The 12,562-nt window shown below is 46.7% G+C and overlaps 1 protein-coding gene across 2 annotated transcripts in view; it reads left to right on the plus strand.

Annotated features, from left to right (window-relative positions):
* PPP1R16A (protein phosphatase 1 regulatory subunit 16A) overlaps positions 1-12,562 on the plus strand; it is a 53,255-nt gene that overhangs the window by 1,140 nt on the left and 39,553 nt on the right. The window contains exon 1 of one of the 2 annotated variants that reach the window (XM_083622116.1): positions 5,687-5,970. The exons of the other annotated variant lie outside the window; for it this stretch is intronic. The gene's annotated coding sequence lies outside the window, so the exon portion shown is untranslated. Of the gene's footprint in view, positions 1-5,686; positions 5,971-12,562 lie in introns of those variants that run through there. 2 annotated transcript variants of the gene reach the window in all.

The following is a 12,562-nucleotide window of genomic DNA, read 5'->3' on the forward strand; positions in this document are numbered from 1 at the left end:
GGAATTAAAGAACCTTTTATTGAGGGTGAAAGAGGAGAGCGCAAAATATGGTCTGAAGCTCAACATCAAAAAAACGAAGATCATGGCCACTGGTCCCATCACCTCCTGGCAAATAGAAGGGGAAGAAATGGAGGCAGTGAGAGATTTTACTTTCTTGGGCTCCATGATCACTGCAGATGGTGACAGCAGTCACGAAATTAAAAGATGCCTGCTTCTTGGGAGAAAAGCAATGACAAACCTAGACAGCATCTTAAAAAGCAGAGACATCACCTTGCCAACAAAGGTCCGTATAGTTAAAGCTCTGGTTTTCCCAGTAGTGATGTATGGAAGTGAGAGCTGGACCATCAAGAAGGCTGATCGCCGAAGAATTGATGCTTTTGAATTCTGGTGCTGGAGGAGACTCTTGAGAGTCCCATGGACTGCAAGAAGATCAAACCTCTCCGTTCTGAAGGAAATCAGCCCTGAGTGCTCACTGGAAGGACAGATCCTGAAGCTGAGGCTCCAATACTTTGGCACCTCATGAGAAGAGAAGACTCCCTGGAAAAGACCCTGATGTTGGGAAAGATGGAGGGCACAAGGAGAAGGGGATGGCAGAGGACGAGATGGTGGGACAATGTTCTCGAAGCTACCAACATGAGTTTGACCAAACTGCGGGAGGCAGTGGAAGACAGGAGGGCCTGGCATGCTCTGGTCCAGGGGGTCACGGAGAGCTGGACACAACTAAATGACTAAACAACAACAACAACAACATAGTCTATACGGAACATTGAACAATATGAGAAACAATATGTGCACTCTGGATGGATTCTCTTGAAAGAAGCAATGAGTGTTTCAGAGACTGGCATAGTCTACAAAGACTTTCAGAGACATAAGACTTATGTTTATTTGGTTCTATGTTTTCAAGAGTGCACATTTAGTAACTTTCAGAGATCTATAAGATTTCTGTTTATTTGTTTTCTCATGTTAGTCAATGTTCCGTATAGACTATATAAAGAATTTATATAGATATTGCATTGTTGTACTTGGTCATCGTGTTGCCTTGGATATTAGTGATAATTGTTTGCAACACAGGGGTTTAATTGTTTGGTTACTTTTCGTTTTTATTATGCATTTTGTGCTTTTATGTCGTGACCCGTCCTGAGACCTGCGGGTATAGGGCCGCATGCAAGTTTAAATTATCATCATGAGTGCTATTTTCCCAGAAAAAGAGGGGCCCATGGAGCTCCTTCTGAAGATGGGAGGGGTACAAATAATAAATTATTATTATTATATTATTATGAATCGTTCCCTGGCTCTCTCACAATGAAGTTACCTGAGAGGAGCCGGAGGCTGATAAAGAGCCCTGGGAATAATGATAATTATTATTATTCATTACGGAGAGGAAGTGGCTGAGGAGAAGGTTCTCCGTCTCTCCTGTTACAGTGGTCCCTTGGTTCTCAAATGCCTTGGGACTCAAACAACTTGGAACCCAAACACTGCAAACGCGGAAGGAAGTGTTCCGGTTTGCGAACCTTTTTCGGAAGTTAAATGTGCTCTGTTTTGAGTGATACGCTTCTGATTTGAGTATTACATTTGCATTTTGAGTGTTACCCTGAGGTCTGTAAGGTTTTGCTATTTATTTTGTGTTTTTGTGGGTCTTTCTGTTTTGTTTTTGTGACTGTGTGGAACCCAGTTCAACCACTGATTGATTGATTGATTGATTGATAGTGTGACCGCAGTACATTGATTATTTCTTTCATTTTATGGATCAGCGGTCTCGTTAGATAGTAAAATTCATGTTAAATTGCTGTTTTAGGGTTTTGCTTTTTAGAAAAAGTCTGGAACGGATTAATCCATTTTGCATTGCTTTCTATGGGAAAGCACGCCTTGGTTTCGGAACGCTTTGGTTTTGGAACAGACTTCCGGAATGGAATAAGTTTGGGAACCAAGGTACCACTGTATTAGTATTTGGGGGTCTCCCTATGGGGCCAGCTGGGAGAAAAAGAGGGCTGGTTTACACAGCACATGGTCAACTTTGGGGGCTGCCTTTGAAATGGAGTCATACACCTGCGTGGAGGAAGAGGAGGGGTCCATCTGTGGCTCATGGCGCCTAGCAAACAGAGCCTCCATAAACATTAGAAGTCTCTGAGTGGCGGCCATGCACATGTCTTGAGGAGGGAGGGAGAGGGTTTCCTCCTTGTTGCCTTGCTTGTGGGCTTCCCAGAGGCACCTGATCAGACCCTGGTGGAAGTGGGACCCGGGACCAGAGATGCGCCCCCTGGCCTGATCAGGCAGGCTTTTGCTAAGCGGAGAGGAAGCGTCGTTGTAGCTCACGCTTTGCGTTCAAAAGTTCTCCCGTTCAGTCCCTGCCGTCTCCAGGGAGTGCTGGGAAAAAACTCCTGCAGGAAACCCTGGGGAGTCTATGCGCTGCTTTCAGGCTGAGCTAGAGACACTAAACGGTAACCTGGAATGGTAAGGGAACCCAAAATGTCCTATGCTTTATGTGGTAGTGAATGGTAAGGTGCATGGGTCCCCCGCTCGGTCATGAAGGCCAGCCCAGTGAAAGTTGCTTGCAGGATGGATATTTTTGGAGGTGCTGAAACCGACAGGGACACGCAGGATGTCTTGGGAGCCCTGGCAATATTTCAGAGGATGCTGGTACTGCCTTGTGCAATTGCGTGGAGTGATAACATGTGGAAAAGGTTCCCGCTTATGCAGCAGGCGTGGCTGTGTTGCACGAGGGCCGAGATGCATGAAGGCAGTGAGGGAAAGGGTGTGCGTGGCTCCTCTGTTTGATGTCTGTTTGCCCTGCAGCAGGTGTGCGATGGACGAGCAAGCGCAGGGCCCACTCGCAGAGCAACCACCAATAGACATTGCTTTGTTGCTATGTTGGCAAGCAAGGAGAACTTACTGGCAGGGCTGGGCAAAGAGAGGTGAGCAAGGGTGATCATTGTTTGACTTCTGTTGGTGGCAGGGTGTGTAGGTGCTTAGCTTTGCACAGAACTCCATGCTTAAATAGAAGCTCTCTGTAATTCCAAATGATGCATCTTTTGACCAAGTGGGTGTTTTAAGAAATCTCTTTGTCTGTTTTGGGACCTTGAACAAATAAAGCATATTTTATTTTTTATTTTTTACTTTTCAGCTAAGATTGATTCTCAAAGTATATTCCACCACTAGGGATATATGAGTATGTGTGGTGGTGGTGTTGTTTATTTTATTTGTTAGTCTTTCTCACAAAAGTAACTCTAAGCAACTTTCATTTTAAACATGGCACTCTTTTTTTTTCTCTGGTTGGTGCAGGCAGAAAATGGCTGCATCTGTGTCTCCTTTAAGGTTAAGTGCAATGAGTTCTTAATAGGTTGAGTTAAACTGTAGTTTGCTGAGTGCCTGTTTCAAGTGCTGCTGCTAGAAAGACCCGTTTTCTGAAATGGACGCTTGGATCTCAAGATCCAACAACATTCCTGCTTATATGTAATAGGAACAGCTGTTCACATTATAAATCCCTTCCAAGAAAGATTTCTCTGAATCTCTCTCTTACCTGCCTACTTGCCATTTTCCTTATCCTATCTAGGTGAGGCTTCTACTACACCTAGTTTGGGCCTTGATAGCCCTCTTTCCATTCCTTTTCCTAGTTTTTTCCCCACTGAAAAATCCAAGAGCACCACTTGATTTATGAATTGTTTTCTTGTGTAAGACATATAGCATGGCACGGACAACAATGAGCCAGCTACACACAAACTTACCATCATAAATGAACTCTGCTTGGACATTCAGATACAGATTGCGTTCAAGCAGGAAACCATTGCTTGTCCTGAGAAGAATGTGTGCTGTGCTGTGGTTCATGCTCCTGTGCGCTTTGCGCAAGGGGGTGGCATTAAAACGTCAGATCGTAATTCGGAATAAATCAGTTTCGTATTTCATCTGAAGATATTACCGGGAACTGTGGGTTGAGCTTGTGGTTTGTTAACTCACTATGGTTTGTACGAAACCACAATTTCCCATCTTTGCACAAAGCAGGAAATTCTAGTTTATTTCAAACCGCAACTTGGACCTTTAAATCTCTTCCTCTTCTGCAGGGAGAGTGGGGTGTGCTCAGTTGCTTGGCTTGTCACCCTGATTGAGGATTATAATGTGAATAATAATTCCACACTTGGATTTCCATAGCAGCTAAGCTTTCTGGTTAAGATGTGCTCATAATGTGTGAAACAGATTGGTGCACAGGTTATTTCTGGCTAGGACCTTTATTTATTTTGTGAGGAGTTGTTATTGTTATATTTAATTAAATTTCTATTCCGCCCTTCATCCAGGTGCCACAGGGCGGTTTACAATATAGAAATACAAAAATACATAGTGTAATAACCATTACAACAAAACTGCCTTTTAGTGAAAATACGTTTACAGAAGGTCTAAGATCAGTCTTACAGATTTTAGAATCTGTTCCGATTAACAGCCAGAAGCAAAATTAGTGCTCTTCAAGCAATGCAAACCCCATGGAGAAAGAGGCAGGCATTTTAAATCTTGCTTCATTCCTTGGAACCAGAGTGGTGGAACCAGAGTCTTGAGCTTAACAGCACACACCCCCTTTTATAAAATGAAAATCCCAACAGTCAGCTGTTTTATAGGAAAAAGGCTAATCAGTGAGATTTTAACTTTTCCAAAAGAGCTGTTATCCCCTTGGTGCTTTCTGTCTAGGAGGGAAGGTGTTAATTCAAGTAAATAGATTACGTCTGTTGTTTAAATTTCCGCAGTGATTTTCAGGAACGGCTTATAGCTCAGCATTCCTTCTGCCTTTGAAAATGCACCCTCTCTCTAAAACGGCCAACCATTTACTAGGTCTGTTTGCATGCCTGGTGAGGAGGCGGTGAACAAAGATGATTTTTCCCCTTCCTTTCACATAACAATAGAACTCGAGGTCACCCAATGACACTGGCACTAGATAAAGGACAAAAAAAAAAAAAGGTTCCTCTTAATGCAGAACTTAATCCTCAACTTTGTGCCCTCTAGGCGTCTTGGAACTACAGCTCCCATCATCCCCAGGCATCAAGGCTGTTGGTGGGGCAACAGCAGGAGCCTGCTGTTTATTGCCTTCATGCCCTGCCTTGTGAGCTTCCTGGAAATGGGATGCTGGATAGGTGAACTTTGGTCTGGACCAGGGCTGTGGGTGCTTGAAACTGCTACTCAGCCAACCAACTCATACAAACAGCCCTGTGACAGCCAGGCTTTGCAGCAACACTTTTGAATTTTGGTTTCTGGAAACCACAAGAGCCCCTGCGACTGAGCAGACGGGGTGAGTCAGGGGGAACAGCAGCATTTCACACACACACACCCCCCGACACTCGATCGCCACAGCCACCGCCTCAACACAGCTGTTGCCGGTTCTTTACTAAATCCCAACCATGGGAAGGCCCCTAAAAACCTCAAGAGGATCCAGGTTTTTAGATGCTTCTGTAAATTGTGATATTCCCTTCCTCCCCCAGTAAAAAGGTGCTGCTGGGGGCTGCCTTCTTCAAGTGCTTTTCTTTTTTTAAAAGATTATATGCTGCACAGAATCCACGGAGCTCCTTGACTCTGCTGCCTGCCTCTTTCCGGCTGGGTTGGCAGCGCCCGGCTGTGCCCTCTCTGTAAACCACTGTCTTGTAAGCCTTGACGGCGATTGCTAGGTGTCGCACTGAGCAACAGCTTCCTGCTCTGCTTCTCTCTCTGTGTAAATATTTCATATGTCAGCAGTCCTCCTCCTCTGGCCTAGTTTTTTGGCTGAGTGCCTCCTGTTTCCAGGTACGCTTTGCATTCCTAGTTCGGAGGCTGGTGTTCCCAGGGGCCACTCCCTCCAGCCTGCAGCCTTGCAGCTGGGTGCCACCCACCTGCTCCTGTGGAGCGAGAAAGTGGTGCTGGGCTGCTCTCCAAAGGCTCACCGGAGTCTGCCTGCTCTGTCCGGGAGAGCTCCCTCAGTCTGATCAGCGGGAGCAGGACCACCCCTCCTGCTGGGGGCAGGTAAAATACTTACCGGGAATGTTCATAGGCAGCTCTTGGTGTGTTGTTGTAGGATTGGGGGGGGGGGGACGACGAGGACAGAGACACCTTGGCTTGACCTGCCTTTTGTTGCATAGCACACTCTGCGCTTTTATCTCGGCTGCCTCCTCAAAAGACTCCTGCACAACGTTCCACATCCAAAGAAGTTGATCCAGGAACAAAATTATAATTTCCTGTTTCAGACCTTGTAACCTTCAGGCACTTCGGTAGAAGTGAGCTCTCAGAAAGCCAGCCATTTCCCCCCAAAAGCTGAGCAGAGCCTCACAGATGCCACCCCCAAATGCCTGCCTCCCTGTGCTGTTTTCTTAAGTCACTGAAATTAGAGAGGAGAGTGATTGGCCTCCTGTGTGTGTCCCCTGCCTGTGCGCATGGGCACACCGTCTTTCTTGCCTGCTCCCATGCTCCTCTCTCGCCCAGTTTCCTCCTGCCAGGCCTTGCACCCTTCTTTGCAAGCGTCAGAGCTCCTCTGCCCTTAACCTAGGGGCCCCCAGAGAGGCTGTCTCTTCCGTAACACCTTCAGGGGCATTTCCAAGGATCCTCAACTTTTGCTGGTTTGAGTTGCTCTTGATCTTCTCAGTTTAAAGTTTAGATTTGTGGGGCTGGAAGTCGTCTCTGAGTGATGCATGTCCCAGGGAAGGGGAGAACGTAAGTGGGCAGTGTGCTGGGTTGCTTAGCAGATCTTGACATTTGCAAGCATGCCTAATGCTCCACCTGTTGAAACTTCGCTCAGGTGGGCTGGAGGGTGTGGGCCTAGTTTATATATCTGGGTTTCTAAGTTTTACCTATCTTGAATCTTCTCTGATTCAGCTTCATTGAATGGCCTGAATAGAGTTCCAGTACTATAGAAGAGGGAGAAAACCTCTCTGTCTGGGTGTGTGGTGGACGGCTGTGTCCTCTGTGTGTCTGGAGGTGCATGTTTCCTCTCCCATCTTGCAGGAAGTGACTCTGGTGAACCTGTACAGAGGGCTTTCTGTGTCAATTCCCCGTCCCATTTATCCTCCACCTGCATCTTCTCTCTTTTTTATTTTTGAATATTTTTTATTAGGAATTTCAACATAACATTTTATCAAAAATACATCATCCTCAACCCCCCCATTTTTTCCCTCCCCCCTCCCCCAAAAAGAAAACCCACCCTCCCACCCCACCCCCGGACTTCCCTCAGCTCCTCTCGCTGGTTTTTCAGCACATGTTATTCTCTGCATGTTATAAAATTGTAAATATCCTTAATTTATCTATCTATATATTACCAATAAAAGGTTTGTGAATGTTTATTCAAAACCTGCCAAGGAGTCCAGTTCATTTTGTTGTTTCTTTAAGTACTTTGTAAAGGGTTCCCATTCTTTTTTAAAGTCACAGTTGTCCTTATCACGTAGTTTATGTGTCAGTTTCGCCAGTTGCGCTTAATCCATCAGTTTCTCTTGCCACAGTTCTTTGGTCGGTGTTTCCTCGTTCTTCCATCCTTGTGCTATTAAGACTCTTGCCGCCGTTATCGCATACATGAAGATGTTTTTCAATTTCCTTGGCAGGTCTTTTCCTACAATCCCTAACAAAAATGCTTCAGGCTTTTTTACGAATGTTAATTGGAACATTTTCTTCAACTCTTTGTATATCATTTCCCAGAATTTTTTTAATTTTGCTACAATCCCACCACATATGGTAAAAGGTCCCTTCTTTTTCCTTAGATTTCCAACACACATTTGAACCAGTTTTGTACATTCTTCCTATCTGCAGTGGTGTTATATACCATCTATACATCATTTTCATGTAATTTTCTTTCAGCAAAGAGCAATCTGTAAATTTCAAATCAGTTTTCCACAATCTTTCCCAATCTTCAAACATTATATTGTGACCTATATCTTGTGCCCATTTAATCATAACGGATTTCACCTCTTCATCTTTTGTTTCTCCACCTGCATCTTCTCCATTCAGACATGCTGTCTCCCTCCAAGTTCCCCACCTGCCTCCCTCCTGCCTTTGCCATAGCAGGGCCTATCAGCTCGTGGCGCTCTGTAGGTAAGCAGGACACTTGACCCTTCTGGCTCCCATGACCTTCCTTTCTATGATCTCCTGCAGAGGTATGGCAGCCTAGAGCCAGGTGTGTGATTCGAAGGTTTATGAGAACAGCACACTCTGTGCTCCTTGAGCAGCCAGTGTCTTGAATGACACCTTGTTCTTGCAGGCTGCAAGGCGTGGCAGGGATTCCTCTCCACCCATGGCTGAGATTGGATTTGATCCCAGATCTAGTGCTTCACTGAACCACGCTGGTTTGTTTTTTTAAAAAGCCTCCCAAGTTGCTCAGTGTGCCACGCGTACTTCTCGTCTTATCTTCCTTATCAAACCTGTTGAGACTGGCCAGCCTAAGGTCAGCTTTGTAGGTGGAGATTTGAACTCGGGTCTCTCCACTTCTGGCCAGACACACTAGCCCTGCCTTTGCCAAGCTTGTGATGCCTGCATTGGAGGGGGTTGGACTAGATGACCCACGGGATCCCTTCCAACTCTACAATCTGTGATTCTGTGGTGCCCTCCAGTTGTGTGTTGCCAGTTTGGCAAAGGTGCTCCCTGAATGCCCAGCACTTGGCACACAGCTATTTAACATCTGGGCAAATTGCTCCAGGACAGAGTGGAAGCCAGGGGCTTGAGGGTCATGCCTTTTTTCTCTTCTGTTCCTTATGACTGTCCTTGGCTTGACCAGTGGTTTCCAAACTTTTTTCAAAGAGGGCCAGATCTGATGAAGTGAAGGGCCGTGAGGGCTGACCAAAGGACCAACCAAAGGTTTTTTTAGGATTTTACCCCAGGAAATAAACTGTCACAGGAGCCGGATTAAACCGACCGGTGGGCCGGATTAGGCCCCCAAAACGGACTTTGGACATGCCTGGTTCTGTAACTGCTGCCTCCCACGTTGATTTTGCTGCACCAAAATGGCCTTGCCGGGGCTCAACCCTGGGCAGTGTGTCTGGAGGTCCTGGGCTGCCTAGACAGCAAGACCCCCTCCTCGGCCTCACTGATGTGGTCCAAAGGAAATCACAGCAAGATGTTTGGCACCAGCTTGGCTGCAGGAGTTTCTGGAAGGAGGCGTACAAGGCACCATTCAGCTGTTTTAGGAGCTCCACTCCAAATTTGTGTAGGCATTCTTAGTGTTCTTTTCTCCCAGAGCAAGGCAGCGGGTACAGATGGTTCCTCGGGGATTATTCCCAAAGCCTTTCTCATAAATGAGTATAGATGCAAGACGGTGGAGGTTTATCACCAGAGTTTTCTATCTCCAGGATGGGCTGCCTTCGTAGGTTAACAAACCCCACCTGCCACCCCCTCCATTTCCCTCTAAGCAGGTACAGAAACCGCCTTTTTGACCATTGGACCCAGTGTTGATCTTGTCCACTCAGTCCGTCAGGCCCTGTCTTTGCTCACAGCAGAAGTCCCTAATTCCTACAAGGTTTGAGACACATCGGCTACTCTCACCTGGTCTAGCCAGCCAGTTGAAGCCGTTTCCCAGTGTGTGGCTGCTGTCGCTTGCTGACAGCTTCTGGGAGCCACAGGTGAGAGCTGAGTGCAGGGTGGGGGCCAAAGGTGGACAAACTATCCCAGAACATTTCCTCCACCAGAAATAACTTTGACCAGGTAACTGCCCAAGAAGAAGGGACCGGTTTTTTGGGTTTTTTTGACAGCAACCAGTCTAGAAGATGCATCTGTGGAGGAGCTGAGCTGTCGAGAGAGTGACTCTTTGCTGTGGGCGAGGCAAATGTGAACTCCGTGTGAAGCTGCTGGTTTTGTTTGGTTCAGGTCAAGTCTTTATTGTGTAACCAATTAGGTCAGGCTTCCTCAAACTCAGCCCTTCAGATGTTTTGAGACTGCAGTTCCCATCATCCCTGAGCACTGGTCCTGCTAGCAAGGGATCATGGGAGTTGTAGGCCAAAAACATCTGGAGGGCCGAGTTTGAGGAAGCCTGAATTAGGTTTTTACGAGATAGGCGCTTTTATTAGACCTGGTAATAAAAGTTCTCTCTGCTTAGTGATTAATGTTGATGAGTAAATGACAGTGCAGAGGAGGAAGTGCCCACCAGCTATCCCTGGAGCGGGCAGGGAGGGAACTCTTTGTCTCCTTCAGGAAGACGGGCAGGTTCATGGGGACAAATCCAGCCTAGTCCTTTGAGTGCAGGGGAGACCATAGCAGCTTGCATTGCAAAATGGTCTGTCTCTCTCAAGAGTGGTGGGGTGCAGTGCATGCTGAGAACTGCTGTAAGGGCTTGCTCAGACCACACCTGGAATCCTGTGTCCAGTTCTGGGCACCACAATTTAAGAAGGATGTTGACAAGTTGGAAGGTATGCAGAGGAGGGCAACCAAGGTGTTGTTGTTTAGTCTTTTAGTCGTGTCCGCCTCTTCGTGACCCCCTGGACCAGAGCACGCCAAGCCCTCCTGTCTTCCACTGCCTCCCGCAGTTTGGTCAAACTCATATTAGTAGCTTTGAGAACACTGTCCAACCATCTTGTCCTCTGCCGTCCCCTTCTCCTTGTGCCCTCCATCTTCCCCAACATCAGGGTCTTTTCCAGGGAGTCTTCTCTTCTCATGAGGTAGCCAAAGTATTGGAGCCTCAGCTTCAGGATCTGTCCTTCCAGTGAGCGCTCAGGGCTGATTTCCTTAAGAATGGAGAGGTTTGATCTTCTTGCAGTCCATGGGACTCTCAAGAGTCTCCTCCAGCACCAGAATTCAAAAGCATCCATTCTTCGGCGATCAGCCTTCTTGATGGTCCAGCTCTCACTTCCATACATCACTACTGGGAAAACCATGGCTTGAACTATACCGGCCTTTGTTGGCAAGGTGATGTCTCTGCTTTTTAAGATGCTGTCTAGGTTGGAAGGCCAGCTGTCATGGATGCTTTAGCTGAGATTCCTGCATTGCAGGGGGTTGGACTAGATGACCCTCACAGACCCTTCCACAGATCACATTCTGTGATTCTGTGGTTCTCCTAGGAGAGCAGATGCTGGCTCCCCTGCAGAGGACCAGTCTTAGTTGAGCAATGCTTCTGCCTTTGTTTGGATGTCCTTGAGTGAAAGTTGCATGGTGGAAGCCTTGCCTGATGAATTGCTCCCAGGCGTGATGCCACATTCTTTGCATTCCTTATTCTGGGAAGACTCTGGGGAGTTCCTGCGTTCCTGTTCCTCGCCCCAGGCAGTTTACGTGGCTGCTCAGGCGTTGCATGTGGTTGGGATGCTGCGTTCTGGGAAGCAGATGTGTTGACGGACTGGCCTGATGGCGGGGGATGAACGCGAGTGGCGCAATATTTTTTGCCACTGCTAGTCTTGTTATATAATCAGCGGAGCACCTGTGTGTTGCTAAACTAGAAGCGATTGTGCACCTGCAAAGGCTTCTTCCCCACTTTCAGGCTAGGCAAGGAGATCACATTGCAAATGAAATCCTATATGGAAATTAATTACACTGTCTCAGAACCTTTGGTACGAGGAGAAAAGGAACATGTGTAAAAAATAATAATTTTTTTTTACTCCTTATAGTATCATAGAATCGTAGAGTTGGAATGGACGGGTCAGTGAGCTTCCTTGTTTGTAGCCTTCTTTTTTCAAAATTGAATTTTTATTACATACAAAAACATATAGACCCTGAAAAAACAAGTAAGTAACAAAAGGGGGGTGGGAAGTAATTCAGAATTGCAGAATGAAATAAAAGCGACCGCTACACAAATTTCAACAGCAGCGTACCAAGTTACAATCACACTTCACTGGCTATCGGGTGATGTTTAAATACCTCAACCATAATAAGAGCTGTTTGACAGTGGAAGGGGAAGTGTCAACTGCAACTGTGGCATTATCAGAACTGCGCTCTAACCAGCTGATCTATCACGAAAGCACAAAACAGTACAGGATCCTTCCGTCCTGCCTGTCCGCCCAATGCATTCTGACAGTTCTGAGGACGCAATTCGCTGCTTTGCAGCTTCTCTTCCATAAACATTTGCTGACGATTATTTTGCGTGATTTGGTTGCTACTTATGGAGAGGTCCAGAGAACTCTGCAGCTAGCAGGTGATATCTAAGACCTCAAAATTCCTATCACACAGGGCGCTGAGCAAGGTTAGCGTACGTCACCCGCTGACCTACATCCCCCCTGGGCTCTTTCTCCTACCTGTCCTGCAGCACCTAAATGGTTGTGCTGGCCTTGTCGCGGGAGATAACAAGATAAGGGCTCCAAGAACTTTAGCCGTGGATATTGCTTTTTATCCGTGGGTAATGGATTGGAGGGAAGTTCTCCTGCTTCAGCCCCTGGGTGCAAAGTGCAAGGCAGGCGGCCTTTTCTTCCTCTGCTTCTCCCCTCCCCCTGCTTAGCTGATACAGGTGACAGGAGGCCTCATTTAAAGCACATTTACATTTGCCAAGGCAAGCAGGGGACATTCCCTGGCTTCTATTCTTCTGGAAGGCAACCGTGTTTTTCATTTGTTTTACTATTGCATATTTATTGCACTTATACCCAAGTTGCTCAAGGCGGCATGCATTTAAACGGCCTCAGCCCAGTAGACCTGAAGGAGCATCTCCACCCCCATCGTTCAGCCC

This window comes from Podarcis filfolensis (assembly GCF_964270895.1).
Source record: "Podarcis filfolensis genome assembly, chromosome: 7".
Lineage (NCBI taxonomy): Eukaryota > Metazoa > Chordata > Lepidosauria > Squamata > Lacertidae > Podarcis > Podarcis filfolensis.